We start from the raw sequence: 12549 nt of genomic DNA on the forward strand, positions 1-12549 counted from the left end.
ACAGCAAACAGGAAAAATCTTTAATAGCTTTTCTCCTCTAGGACTTTCATCATACAGAAAAGATACCTATGAGACAGCAACCCAAATAAGAAAAACTCACTCCCAGTCCCCAGGTGTCCCCAGGGCTGCTCCAGCTGCATAGGATCTTTGCTCATCCAGGAGCCCTGGGTGAAAGTGAGTGCTCTCCTCCAGTGAACACATCCCTTCCTCAGCACAGCCACCCCTTGCATGCAATTTTGCGACAGGATTCATGGCTGTCCTCCTGTTGGAGACTGCTGGTGTGAAGACTGTGCATCCTTTGTCTCGGTCTGTGTGCCTGTCCTTGGAGATGTATCCCTGTCAGCCCTACACGGACACATGCACACCTCTCCTCTTGCTTTTCTTGTTTTTCCAGAGCCACTGTTAAGTGCTGTGGTAATTTCTGACCTCTGGGGTATGCCTCTACCATTGACAGTAAAAAAACTGAAGGAATTTAATCACTAGTAGAAATTCACTTCCCATCAGGCTGGTACCACCCTTTGATGCATTAAGGTTTTCCTTGTGATGCCCCCACCTTTTCTAGTCCTTGCTGTCAAGGCAAGGCTACTGCCAACTCTCAAGTGTTTGCCTCTATGGGGACCATGCCAGGCACCCTGGCAAGCAGGAAGAGGGCAGTGGCGTAGGGCTGGGGACATTGCTGCAGCTATGCCTGTGCTGAGTCACGCCCGCTGGACGCTCCTGCAGATCCCTCTATTTCCTATGCCACTGGAAAGGTACCAAGAGCATTAACATTGAGAGCCCAATCTCTGCAAAATAAGACAGCCTGATCCTTGCAGTAGCTCCTGTTACAGACCGTGGCTCCCTTCTCCATGTCCTTAGCCATCCATTTTGCCTGGGTCAGAGAGCCTTTTCTTGGTATTTGCTGTGTGCCCAGTGTTCAAAGCTTAGGTCTTCTTCAAAGACCTGATAAACTGCTGCCATGCCTGGTTTACAGTCTTGTTCCTTCCCTCAGGTTCTTGTCCTCCAGCAAGTACAGTGATAGCTTCTGCTTTCTTTTGACCCATCCCATGGCACTGCCCATCCATGCAAGGAACAAAGATGCCAAGGTGTCCTATAGCAACAGAAAAAATTCAGATATTGGCCTTTTGCTGACTCTTGCAAGCACAGTGGGAGGGAAAGGCTGGGAAGCACTGGCTTGCCCTATGCCCTGGGAGGCTCACATCTCATGAGCTCCCCTTCTCTTCAGCCACAGGCAAGTGATTTTTGGCTTCTGTCTCCATTTTCCTGCCTGTGACCTAGACACACATCCCTCCCTCTCCAGGCTGCAGTGACAATGTCTGTGTTTAAAGGCTGAAGTTCACGGACACTATGGCAACAGGGCCATACAAATATTAAGAGCTGAGCCACCCTTAGTCTGAGGTTTCTGGAGCTCTGGTGTGACTGATGAGCTCTCACCAGACCCAAACCATCTTGAGCAGACTCTGCCAGAGCCAGCCTCCTCTTGACGTCAATAGGATTTGGACCATGGCCCATCTTTCAGAGGAGGTGAAGCCAAAGCTGCTTTTAAATAGTGCTGCTTCTGCTGATGGTGGTGAGGAGAGAGTGGGGTGCAGGTCCACAGTGGCACTGGCAGGGTCATCCAGGTATGGAGATCAACTAAATCCACTTGCTTTAGCTAGTCATCCTCAACCAGCATGACACCACTAGGACCACTACCTTGCCCCCCAGATCCCAAGGCTCCTAGCATGGGCAGCAGACTTGGCACACTCCCTGGCCTGAGAGCCCCAGCTGTTGCTTGGGAAGACGGGACTTCGGACTTCCTATGTCCAGCTCCTCAAGCATGACATATCACCTCTCCATGTCTTCCCCTCCAGCAAGGTTTCATGAGAGGACAAAGTTAGTGTCAGGTTGTTTCAGGGGCCTCCCCTTCCTGTTGGGTATCTAGGCATCTCCCTCCTAGTTTGGGTCTTTACTGCAGTGCCAGAGACAAGATGAAGGTCTGTGGACAGAAAGTAATTCCTTCATCCCCATCCCCATTCCCAGCTTGCCCTCCTCATGCCCTGAGGCCGAGCTGCTCCTGGCTCTGGCTCCTGCTCTCCTGGTTTTGGTTTAGGTAGGGGGGTCTCTGGGCTCTCCTTCCCCCAGAGGCTCTTGGGGCTTCCAGGACACCAGCCCACCACCTGGGCTGCCAGAGGGGTAACTGGTGTCTGGGAAGGGGCACAAGGCACCCATCCAGACTCAGGATCCAGTCAGCACAGGTGCTCAGAGCCAGGCTTTGGGCATGCTCCCTGTGTCTTGGGACAGGCAGGTGCTCCACATGGACCAGTGTTCTTCCCAGCATTCACTGCCCAGGCTGCAGCTTTTGCCCCTGGGCTTGCCATGTGCCTGGGGTCCTGCTCCAGGCTGGAGGTTCTCAGGCAGGACAGCAGTGTAATTAACTGCTAATCCTCCTCCTTCCTGGATTTGTTCAGTTCCACTAGGTCTCCCTGTTGCTGCTTCCAGGCATTTCATTGTCTCCCAGCTTCTTCCCACTCACCTGTCTGAGGGCTGCTTTTCGAATGCACCAAAGCTGCTTCTTGGGTCTTACACTAATTTTAACAAAGGCTCTTTCTTACCCTGGGGATTTTGCTGGTGTCTCTTTCTAAGCTTCCTTTGAAAGCTTTGCTACTCATGCTCACTAATAATTTAGTGTTTGGCTGCTGCATGACTTCCTACTGTTCTCCCAGCTCCACTGGCCCCCTCCCAGTTCACTCATCTTCTTCCTCATGCAGGTTTGGAGCAGGAACCAGTTAATACTTGATTTCCCCCTGATGGCCATATCTGGGAGGCATCAGGGGATCAGCCACAGCTGCCCAAGGATGAAGCAGGAGTTCCCCTAGAGCTATTTGCAGCCCTCCCAGAAGTCTCACTTCATCACCTTTGTACCTCAAGATGCCCAGTCCCCTCATCCCTCCCACCCCCACCCCCTAAAGGCCTGTTCTCCCTGTTGATAATCTATTATCTACATTTAATGCCTCACTGATGTACTCCCCTTTGTCTGATGGTAAAACCTCCACCAGATGTGAAGCTTCTTCTGTTACTAATGGCAAATCCTTTTGCAATAGCTCATTGGAAAATGGGGAAACCATTTTTATTAAATAAAAATTGAAACACTGGACTAGTTTTCACTCTGCAGGCCTCAGAAAGGAACAGGTTTTGTTTGGCACAATTTCTTTTTACAGAAAGTCACTCTATGGAACTGTGGTTCAGAAGATGAGTTTGTATTGTCAGTACTTGTGCTGCCAAATGTTTATTTTGCTGTTCTGCTGTACTTACTATTGCTCTTATGGTCCACTTGCCTCTGAAAAATGAAAGAAAATGAGTAAGAGATGGAAGAAAAAATGCATATGTTCTGTTATGAGTTCAGACCTCAGAAAACTGAGGTCACCAGTACCATTTCCAGAAACATGACTGCCCTCTGTGTGTGCCGAGCATGCCCGGGTGAATGCATAGATGGCCTCCAGGAAGGTGGTGAAGTGCAGCTCAGAGGAAGGTCTGCAGTTAACCCTCAAATTGTGATTTTATCACTTGGCACCACTTCCAGGGTCCTTTTGCAAATTTCCTTGCTGCTATAATAAGGTGTTAGGCTGTCTCATCGTGCTACTCACACACGAAGTTGCATTCATCCAAATTACAATTAAAATATAGCAGCAGCAGCTGCCACGCAGTGGCCAAGCTTTACAGCAGCAGCAGAGCTGGGGTACCCAAACAAAGCCCTTGAGAGCCTGCAACCAGAGTCATACCACACTGGGCAAGCATCTGAATGGAGACTCCCAAGCTGGAGGGATACAGATAAGGCATCAGCACATGCCTGTTTCTGTCTAGCCAACTGTAGCATGGTGCTGTGGTCTTGCATTTGGGCTGTGTGTATTGTGATCTGCATCATCTTTTTTGCTGAGACAGGTGGTAAGAGGAGATCCTGGACTGCAGGAGCCCTAAGCACTGCCAACAAGCTGGGAAAGAACTGTCCTCCTGACCAAATGCTTCTTCCCATCACTACAGAAGTGCCTATCTCTGGTTTTCCTTCAGATGCAAGTATTCATTTTTGTAGCTAATCAGAAATTCACTGGCAAATACCAGCCTGAAATGTTTCATCTCCTGTTCAATGAACTGTCACTGAACCAAAAACCCCCCAAAAGATCTGAAAGGACATGCCTGGGCTCCTAGTGGTTCTGCCCCAGAGACAGGATTTGAGGAGCCTCCCAGACTCACTCATGACATTCTTCCAGTTGAGGGGAAATCCATCTAGTTTTAAAGTTTTTAATCTGAGAAGGATTTTTTTTCGTTAAACTTCTAACTTCTGGGTACAATGGAAATCCTGTGAACCAGAAAGCCTCTGCACTAGCAAAGCTATGTACTAGACCCACGTAGGTTCTTGTGTTCTGTCACTTGCAATAAAAAAGTTGATGAACTCATCTGATAGCCCAAAAAGTGAAAACAATAAACAGAATGTGTCAACTGTAGTCACATAAGGCATCATGAACACCAAGAGATTCAACAGGAACTGGTGTAGCAAAGGTGCTGGGCTGTGACTATGAAGATGCCATGGGGAAAGAAAAGCTGTGAGGGACAGCTATGGGGAAGTGCAAGAGGAAGTTAACAAAGGCAGTTGAGAAAGAGAGAAGAGAGGGAAAGGTGCAGGGCCACACAACCCCAAACCCAGTCCTGGAGTCATGCGTGATTTTGCCCAGGTGCACAGAAACATTTCTTTGTGAAGGCACAGGTCAGCAGCAGAGGTACTTCTCCTTGCCGTTGTCTTCTCTTCCCAAGGACTGTAGCCTGCTTAGCACTGCCTTTTCTGCTCATCGCCACCACCAAGGAGAGGTGGCCATGCCAGGAGTGACTGACTTCAGTGGAACCATGGCTCCACTAGGTTCACTGAACCCAGATAAATACTTTTATCTAGTAGGAAAAAAACCCTGGAAATGGAACCTTTGTCTGTTTTTCACTCTGAAGCTCAAGGCAACAACAATGAAATCAGTGATGGGCACAACCAGGGCAGCCTCTACTGGGCTGTCCCATCCTTCAGTCCTCTTACCCTGACTCATAGCTGTGCTTTGCCCTTCAGCCCTTCACAGCAGGGTTGATGATCTCTCAGGGGGAGATGGGTGCTGCTGGGTGCACCATGTCAGCAGGAGATGCTCTTTGCTCCCCTCAGTGTTTTCCCTTCCCATGTTTGTTTGGTTTTTTTTTTTTTCCCCAGAAGCTTTTGCTGACAAGGTGCCCTCCCAGTCAGCAAGAGCAGAGCCATCCTGCACACAGTAGTGCCACCAGCACAGACCACATATGGGACATTGTTCTGCCACTGCAGTGAAATAAAAGTAGGTCAGGGAAAGTAAGTTCAGCAGAGCCAAAGACTGGACTTTTCACCTAACTTGCCATTGGTGTGGAACCAGAAGCTGTCAGCATCAGCCAGTGAGCCTCCTGCAGCAGAAGGTGTGCTCCATTGTTTAAGACATTTTCTAATGGCCATGCTGCAGAGCCACCATATGTGTTTCTGTGATGCCTGCTCTGACTCCTCTGAACATTTGGGTACCCTGATACATTGGGCTCTGGGACTGGACTAGATTTTGCAGATCAGGGCAGCAGAGAGGATTTCTAACTGCCAAGGCAGAGGGGCTGGTGTTGGCACACAGCAACTTTCTAGGAAGAGGATTTAGCTGTGATAAACCCCTGTAAACAAGGGAAGATTCAATCCTTGTGATCTCCAAAGCAGCTCAACCCCTGGAGATCAAGGCTGCATTTTGGCAAGCAGTTCTTCCACCTGAAGTGGTGGTGGGCAAAGGCTGAGTAGGCAGGAACAGGACAAAGCCCCTGCTCCTCACAGCAGTTGGGGCAGACAGCCCAAGAAACACAGATGCAGTCTGAGCCTATTGAAACCTATCCCTGGCTGCCCTCCAGCCTACAGCTCCCCTCTAGCAGCTGCTCTTGCAACTTTTTGGGGGTTGAAACTGGTGCTGCTCCCTGCTCACTCCTGGCTAATTGTTTTAATGCATTGTGAGTTGCCCGCCCTGCTTCTCTCCCACCAGGGGCTCATCATTTATTCACAGGGCTGAAAACCCCTGAGCAGCATCCCACTGGCCATCATGCTGCAGGGGGCTGATGTGGGGTGGCTGTCCAGCCATGGAGAAGGATGACATCATTTTTGTGACAGGAATCAGGTGCATGGGGCCAGGGGAAAGGCTCAGCCCACTTATCTTCCGATGTACACCTACAATTTTCCCATTCAATCTCCTTCCAATCTGGCTACTCCCACGTGAGTTACTAATATAGGACACACAACGGGGCTTCTCCCCGCCTGTCCTATCCTCATCTATTTGACTAATTAGCTCAGTTTCGCTGGAGGGGTGTGGGGGTAGAGAGGGGAAGAAGGGATTAAATGGGAGGGGGGAACTTTGTCCAAAATCCACCCTTCTGCCGCATCTTTGTTAACCCCTAAACTGGTCAAGATGAGCACAATTCTGCTCACGCTGGCTGGCAGGACCTGCTGTGGAGCTGATGCTCAGTGGCTCTAATGTTATATCCAATGCTCTGCAGAACTAGGGGGCACATTGGCCCCTTCCAATCTACCCTACCAAAATACCTGCCTGCAGCAGTAGCCCTGCAGGCACTGAGGTGATATTGTCCTTGCCCTGGGGAAACTAAAGCCCTTGACAAGTCAGAGAGGCAGAGTGGGAGGGGAGAGGGGCAAGCAGCAGCAAACTAGTTTCTTTTCCTTGTGTCCTTCTGCAGCCTGTCCCTGCAGCAGGTCTGGGAAATACAAGGCTTTTTTGGGGACGCTTGCCCCTGAGAGTCCCTGACCTCCCAGTGCCAGGACCCTCCAGCACCAAACCTACCCACAGCTGGACCTGTGGCACTTGAGAAGCTTTATGAGTCGTTCGGCAGGGAACGAGTGGTTAATTACCATGTGCCACTGCTGTTAACCTCTGCAAATAAGTCTAATTATCACAGATTAATGAACATAGTGTAGGTACATTGGAGGATCTGTAGCTAAGGGTCTTTCCAGGACCACATTTCATTATCTTTCCACACACTGCTGTCCTCCCTCCCCACCTGCTGTCCTCCCCTGCTGTGCACCCTACTGATGCTCCAGCTGGTCCATGAGAAATGTGGCCCCACACCTCCTATGGTGCTGTGGCAGTAGAGAAAACCCCTAGGGTGCACCAAGGAAGGAATGAAATCTGAATCCCTGATGGCTCCCAGAGCTTGTCCCATGGATGTCAGTGTGGACCTACAAGGATGCTCATGTATCAGAGCCATGTTATTGCATGGAGTTATGGGGAGCTCTCTGGCATTTGGGTTGTGCCTACCCTAGAGGCTCTAGCTTTTGTAGGTAAATAATGAGCTGAGATCTTCCTTTCTTATTCAGGAAAGAAAAAAAACCAAAACTGAAGCATGTCATTAACTCTTGTGGTCACAGAGATAAGCTCAAGATAAGCTCACAGGCTGAGAAAGGAGACAAATGAAAAAGAGACCACAATTATTGATTTTTAAAATTTTTTTTTAAAGCCTGCTTCTTCCCCACCACTGCCTCATGAGAGTCCCTGGCTGGGCAGAGGGGAGGCCTGGCCCCCACCATGGGGTGGGCAGTGGCACAGGCAGCCACGCCACAGGGCTGAAGATGGTGGGAGTGGCAGAAGGCAGGGGATAGTATGGGATGCTGCCTCAAAGCAAGGAGCATGAATAAATAATAAGATTTTACAATCATGTCAGGAAAGCTTACACTTCCAGCATTAAAATAAATAATGAAACATGGGGGGGTTTGTTGTTTTGGTTTTGCTACTCTGGCTTATTTTCAGCACTTGCTGAATGGCTGGTGCTTTGTTATTGTTGCTTACCCAGCACTCAAAAGCATCCTTTCAGATTTGAACCAATTAGCCCATGCTCACCTCCAGGAGCACTGCTACAACACACACACGACTGCCCTACTGAGGCTCCCATGCCAACAAATTGATGGAGCCTTTTTTCCTTGCTCTGCCTGAATTAAAGAAGTTTCTAGCCCCCTCTTCATGTGGTTTGATGCCAGGAGGGTTTTGCCAGAGGGGAAAGGAAATCTGCACACTGGCATGTGCTGCCTTTGCAGTTGGCGTCTTATTGCCCCTTCCGCCCCCCCCCCGGCAGCCCCACTGGCCTTGACTGTATTGGCACAGAACACGTCCCATCACCTCCCTCATGGTGGCTTTTGCTGCTGAGCAGCAGAATGCGTTCCCGGGTTTGACACGCTGTTGCAAGGAAGAAACCAGCAGATGCAGAGGAAGCTGAATGGGCAAATGAATGTTAAAATAATTGGAGCCACCATTTCAGACTTGATGAATATGTTGCTCAAATTACAGCTCTGCCTTGAAAATAAAACAAAACAAAAGCCCTGATGAATGTAATATTAATTTAATAATAGTGAAACTTGTAAATAATGAAACATTCATTTAAATGGTTGCTCATGCAAGATCTCCTGAGAGGAGAGTAAGAGACTTGACAATTTTGGGGCTGGAATGACACATGTTCTATAAAATATGATGTTTTATTCATCAGTTCCCCCAAGAGCTGGTGGGGCAGTGGAGCTGGTGGGGCCAGGGCCAAGGCGCTCATGGACAGACCCCAGCCATGCCACTGGTTACATGTGTGCCCTTTTTACTGGTTCCTTGGGTTTCCCCAGCACTGTCTCTCCTCATGTCTAGGTGCTGATGGCTCCTCTGTGGCTCCCTCAGCCCAGTGCCTATTTCCCTCATCCCACAGACATCAGTAACACTCAGATATCTCCTTTCACTGTGGCACTTATTTAAATGGTTCTCTTATTCTTCACCCTCCACGACGAGGTGGAATCAAATTCACAGAAAAACAAGAAAACAAGCTAGTAATTAGCATCAAACCCAGAGAAAAACAGAGCAGAGAGACTCAGTTTGACTCTTTTGTCTCTTCTAGATTTTAAAGTTGCACTTTCCCCCCTGCCTTTTTACTGCTGTAAGAGCCTATTACCAGCATTTACAACTTCCTTTCACTAAGACCTCTGGGTTTTTCCCTGCCTGCTTCCTCTGCTTTATTTAATGACATATTCAATAATTCAGAGAAATCTTATTTCAAATGCACAGGGCAGAACTCGCCCCCAGGTTTAAAAACAAATCCTGTCACATTTGGCAAACAGCTGCATGCAGAAGGCAGACATCAAACATATATATCCAAATATGTAAATTCAAAGAATCAATAGCTATGGTGTATTATTTTCATTTTTCATCCAGAAATAAAAGCTCATATGTGACATTATCATAATATTGCTGTATTGATTTCTTTGCAGTAAGGAGCATTTTACGAGGTGCACCCCAGGAATAAGCTTTCCTACCAGAGTGAAGGTCAGCCTGCTGCCATGGGGACTATTTTTACTTGACAAGAAGTGCTTGATAGAGACTGATTTCAAGGCCTGGGCTCTGACCTAGCATGATCAGTCTTCCTCCTCCTTCTCAACCCAGGAGGCACCAAGTGCCAGCTAAAAGAAGCTCTTACACAGAGGGATTTCAGTGTGAGCCCTATGGCACCTAAGTGTTCCTCTAGTGAAGACCTGGGGTCTGAGCTGGTGGCTTTGAGGGCTGAAGTCTGCAGGTCAACACCTGACATTCATTTGCTTCCCAGTCTATATTGATCCTGCACACTAAATTTATTCTGCTCCAATATGCTATTCAGAAGGTTATCTGTCTTCTTTTATAATCTGTAGTATACTTATTTTCCACTTCTCTGGTACCCACCATATCACAGTTGACCAATGCTCGCCAGCCATTGCCTGCCATCTAACTGCCCAGGTTTGTTTATAGAGAATTAAGAAAGAAATATAAATGTGCCAAGACAACTAATATATAAACAGCTGGTATCACTAGACATGGGAGAAAGGAGTGAGCTCTGAGTATCTATGAGAGCAGCCCATGCTGTTTCATACTGACTCACCCAGGACCGTTAACTTCCAGATGATGCCAAAGGCAAACAGGCTGCATTGCAAAACCGCTGGCCTGTTCTTCTGGGATTTCTTCATCCATTACTATTTTAATCTCATTGCTATTGGTTATCACATAAATGTGTACATTGACACAGTAGTGGCAAGCATCTGTTTTGAAGAAACATTGGCATTGTCTCATAAATGTCAGGGGCTGAACAGCAGTGGGCTCCATTACTTGTTACGGCTTCTATCACTTCCCTTTGATTAAAAATACATATTGATAATAAAAACTCCAGCTGGAAAAAAAAAAAAAGCCTTCCCTCCTTAGAAGAAAGACCTTGCTCTGCTTTTCTTGAAAAATCTTTAAACATGTACCCTGCAAAATGACCTTACACATCTTCTTCCCTCCTGTGAATGTCATTGAAGTAATGCTTTTAAAGCCAGGCAGTAAAAAGTGAGGTGTAGAAGTAAGCAGTTTAACAGCAGTGCTTCTCACATCCACTGCAGCAGCAAATGTTGGAGCTCTCTAAAATACTGCATTTTGTCCAAATTGCCCCACTCCAGACCAGGTGGTGCCATGCTGTGCCATGCATGCACGTGCGGTCAGTGCACTCAGCTGCACAGCACACAGAATGTGTCCCTGCTAGTGCTGCAGTGGCACTGGGCACGATGGGGTTTGTGCCACAGGTGGCAGAGAGGGACACAGCCTGACACCAGCTTCTGGTGCTTATTGCTGAAATTCAGGTGCTCAGGGTGTGAGGACTTTGCTATCCTTGGTAGACAGGAGTTGGGATCAAGCTGCTTCTGAAGGCTTTTGTTTGCTTCTTCAGGTGCAGGCGGTAAGGAGGTGTCAGGAGCTGGGCAGATCTGTAGCGGATTCATCACAGCTGACCAAAGCACCGTGGATGGTACCCTTGTCCTTTTACTATGACATCAATTTAAATTATTTTTTCCTTTTTGGTAGGTGGATCAATTTTCAAATCAAAATTATTTTTATAAGTGGGAATCCCTTTCCTTTCTACCACAAAAGACAATTTGGAAAAGCATACCATGAAAGAGAATGGGCTTTATTTCAACAGTCCCTGCTTAGAATCACACTGTTTGAGTTGCTGTCTCCTTTTTCATGTTTTCTTTCACCAGATGTCTCAAAGAAAGAAGGCCAGAAATGTTTTAAGAGGACAGCTTACTGTACACAGCCCACTGGGTGCTTCAGACTCTCATGCATGTCTCACGTTTGCAGTGGAGATTCTGTTAAACAGAAGATAGTGATGTCTGCAATTTGTGTCCCTTTACACCTCTGCATCAAAGTACCAGAAAGCTGCAAGTCCCAACACCTTCTCAGAAATCTCAAAGACATTGTTCAGGAACATGAGCACCTGAACACTGCAACATAAATGTCAATCACCACAAATCCTAAACATTGGCCAGTTGTAAACTATCTGACTGCAAGTCAAATTGTTTTATGGTTAGAGGAGCATTTAATATACTATGAACAGTTGAGAGTTAACATTTCACATTCAGAGTGATTAATGGCACCATATTGTATTTCAATTACTATGAGATACTTCCCCATAATAAACGATGACAATAATATTCACATTAAGTCAATAAAAAGAATTTTCCAAGTGTGATGTGTAAGTCCATTATCGCAGCTCAATGCAAAAGCATCATACAGCAAGCCAGCAACACTGATAACAGAAACCCCAGCACCCAAAGGCTGATGTGTATGTGAGGCAGAGGTACTGCCCCCTAGCTCAGGAAGTCACACCAGATTCCCCACTGCTTCTAGGTACAACTTGATAAACTCCAGCCTGGGAGCTGATGAGACAGGGACTGCAAACCCAGACATTTCCTAGGCACTGTGGCTGATAAGAGCTACACAACAGTCACACCAGACCCTTTCATCTTCTCTTTTTCCACATGAAACCTCATTAACTGAAAGGGGAAGTTATTTTTGCCCATACTGTTTTAACCTGCATGCCTGCTTTTTAATTGCTAGCACTAATTTTACTTGAGTGCCCAAGACCATACTGATTGGAAACAGTTGCTTTTCACAGCCTCACACCTAGAATACAGTTGCATTCCTCATCAGGAAGTGGAAAACTGAAAGGGGGGGGAGGATTAAAAAATGAGAAAATATTTATTTTTGATGAAGAGTGAATTGGTCTTGTCTTGGCATCTTAATTTAATTTTGTTTCATTTGACTAAAAAAAAGACACTTGGCTTAGATGTCAAAACACAACAGCATATATCAAAAATTAGATACAGCATTAATCTAGAACAAGATAATGATAAATTAATAACTGTTAAGAACAGGGTATTTATAGCTAGCAGAAAATGTAGTAAAATGAGAAGGTGGAAGTAAAACATTTTTGCACCACAGAAATGATCATTCTGTCTCTGTCAAAACAAGACATTTCACCATTATCAAAACAAACCAGAAAAGACCAAATGATTCAGTTTGACTTTCCTGTGGAAAATTATGTCCAGATTGACAAATTCTCATGAAATGCCTCAATTTAAAAAAAAGCCTCATGTTCTTCAGATGAAAATTCACTTATGCTGGAGACTTTTGCAGCCACTCCTGCTGAAGATCATGGGAGAGCAGGTGC

This window comes from Melanerpes formicivorus, unplaced genomic scaffold, assembly GCF_026170545.1.
Source record: "Melanerpes formicivorus ecotype bairdi unplaced genomic scaffold, bMelFor1.0.p_v2 SCAF_5, whole genome shotgun sequence".
NCBI lineage: Eukaryota > Metazoa > Chordata > Aves > Piciformes > Picidae > Melanerpes > Melanerpes formicivorus.